Source organism: Sesamum indicum, linkage group LG3 (assembly GCF_026168435.1).
Source record: "Sesamum indicum cultivar Baizhima isolate 11 linkage group LG3, ASM2616843v1, whole genome shotgun sequence".
Taxonomy (NCBI): domain Eukaryota; kingdom Viridiplantae; phylum Streptophyta; class Magnoliopsida; order Lamiales; family Pedaliaceae; genus Sesamum; species Sesamum indicum.
The window spans coordinates 22183689-22186743 of NC_142659.1; the positions used below are offsets into that span (position 1 = coordinate 22183689).

At 31.6% G+C, this 3055-nt stretch overlaps 1 long non-coding RNA gene across 1 annotated transcript; it reads left to right on the forward strand.

Annotated features, from left to right (window-relative positions):
• Positions 1-670: 670 nt before the first annotated feature.
• LOC148788793 (uncharacterized) lies at positions 671-2005 on the forward strand. Its single transcript, XR_016064855.1, has 2 exons — positions 671-1238; positions 1703-2005. It is a non-coding gene; the product is annotated as an uncharacterized LOC148788793 (long non-coding RNA).
• Positions 2006-3055: the final 1050 nt, after the last annotated feature.

Sequence of the window (3055 nt, forward strand, 5' to 3'; positions counted from 1 at the left end):
ATATTAAACTCATTACTGTTGTATACAACAATATGTACACATACCAATACCTACATGTATATATATATATATATATATAATTTATATATATTTTGGATCCTTGACTTTTTATATTTTAATATTTTTATCCTTTATCTTAATCCTGTAACTTTCTGACATTTCACAATTTTAATCCTTTCCGTGCTGAATTTTGCAAAAGTTGCGGGAACAAATCATGTGCGCCTCACATAGTTCATTTAAATTAGAGCTTTAAATCTTGAGTGTTTTATCTTTCCAAGCATGGATGAAAAATTAAAAAAAAGAAAATAATAGAGCACATGATTTAGTCCGACAACTTTGCAAAATCCTGCACCGAAAGGATTAAAATTGCAAAATGTCAAATTTTGCAACTTCTAAAAAGATAAATGATAAAAGTTTCAAAATGACGAGGGCCAAATAATTCATTCCTACATCTTTTGCAAAATTCGGCATCGAAAGGACCAAAATCAAGAAACATCAAAAAATTACAAAACTATTTTACAACATTAAAAAGATAAAAGATAAAAGTGTCAAAATATAAAAAATACAGAATCAAAAATATATTTAAGCGTACATATGTGTGTGTGTGTGTGTCCAGAGAGAAATTTATGTAAGGTCCCCCCACCCCCCCAACCCTAAAGTGAATAAATGCTCTTACAAAATATAGAAACTCTCACTACTCTGTCTGCAGTCTGCATGGTGGAGGCGTTGGCGTGACAATATTCAATTTGCATCAATAGGGACCACCCCACGACGTCGTCTTATTATTATCTCTTCTTCTTCTCCTTCTTCTTACCACTCTACATATATGCTTCATTTCCTATAGCTTTTTCCCTTCACAATTACCTTATACCCAAATTCGCCTCCTATTTCTCTATTTATACCCCCCCACATGCCACTCTCTTCTCTAGGCAAAACCACTTTTGCAGATGAACAAGAAAACCCTAGCTAGCATAGGGCTTTAATTAATTTCTCTCATGCTAGCTAGCCCTAATGAGATGAATTTTCAAGAATTGTGCGCGCTTTAACTTGTTCGTTTTCGCCGTGCAGTGGTATCTGGTAAAGCTGCCAGCATGATCTGAACCTTCCCCCCTAATTAGTTGAGGAAAGATCAGATCATGTGGTAGCTTCATCCGATCCCCGCTTGCACGTAGAAGAAAACCCTAATCTTTTTCATGAGCCCTAGCTATTAGTTTCTGGGATTTTCTATGTCGTGAATGGTACGTATTTGAGGATCCCTCTTCTTGTATAATTCCTGTGTGTGTGTTTTGTCTGAATTTTCATGCTTTTACTTTTATCTGCTTGCTTATAAGGTTCTTTCAGTGTTCCATTTCCGAATAAGAATATATGTGAAAAAAACGTTTGATGGGTACTAAGGTTGATTTATTTCATTCTGGGACTTTAATTTCTGGATTTCCCAAGTTAATTGCTTCTTCCTATGTTTATATATATGATCTGTAATTAACTTGGGCAGATTTGTTCATTAATTCTGCCACGGACAAAACCCTTTTCTTTTTCTAAGTTATGATTTCTGGTTCACTTATAAACCTATATTTGTTAATCTTAATTACACGATTAATATATATATTAATTGGTACTTTTATTACAATGATGCTTAAGTTTAATTTCTAATAATTAGTTTTTTGATCCCATAATTAACGAATTTGCTTTTTTCATCGTACAGACATAGTATCCATCGACATAAACAAAACACTAGTCATCGGCCTGGATCTGAGTCAGCCTTTCTCAAAACATGCCCAACCTATCCCATCCTCCTCCCTCTATCTGTTCTCATCCTCGATAGACCGGATTTTCTTCCTCGAATTTTTCAATATTTATTTATTATTACAGAGTTTCATTAGTTCTGTATACAACATTATATTAATGTTTTCTAGGGTTTATTGAAGATATACAGGAAATTAATCTTGAACAAGAGAAAAAGATCTTACTATATATAATGATGGTCTATATATTGTATGTTCTAAGATGTATCCATCGTAATCTTTTTGGACATTCATAAATTTCAATCAAAAACATAGAAAGAAAATCAGTTCATCATTTGTTTGTCTTAAAAGATTGTACAATTGAAGAAACTCCATTAGAACTTAAATTTGGCTTCATCTACGCTACCTTCATCCCAAGGGTTTGTGTGGCAGTTCAGTTCCTTCTAATTGATAGGATCGGAAATTTTAGAAATTTTTTTATTCAAATCAGATTTTGGTGGATCGAACCAATAACATATTAAGTGTAATTACATTTGCAATGGTGTTTGTTCGTTCTCCCTGCTGGTCTGACCAAATCCAATCTAAACTGAATCAATTTCCTGAAATTCAATTCTAAGAACAAATTTAATAGAAATCATGAATTGTTTATTACGATTCACTGCGAGTAAAATTCTAACACAACTGTCCTTTTGTAACTTAAACAAGGCAAACTTACATTTTTAGTACTATAGGATATAGTAGGGAATTTGACACTTTTAGTCCTCTGTTTTATGGGACATTCAAAATGGTTATAAAATTAGAAAAAAATTGATAATTTAAGTCCTTTACTTTACGATTTTCAAAATTATTCTATAATTAAAAGGATTCGACACATTTAGTTCTCTACTTTACAGAATTTATGGAACTAAATATGACGAGTTTTTCTAATTTTGAAATTATTTTAAAAATTCCGTAAGCATAGAACTAAATAAGTCAAGTTTTTTCAATTTTGAAACTATTTTAAAAACTCCGTAAAATAGATGACCAAAAGTTTTGATCAACCCTTATTCTATGGATTAAAACTCTAATTTCGCACCCTAAACAAACAACTTAAATATATGTAAATCAATTGCTTATCAAGACGATGTATGAAAATAAATTATTGATAACATATGAAATAAATCTTTTTTGTCTTTTCCAAAAATTTCGTGTGACATATATGACGATGATGTATGGAAATGAAATGTTGACATCAACGTATGTAATAAAGAGGCCACAAACTATCACATTTAATTATGTAAGTACGTTATGAGACCCCTAAGTTATTAATGGTG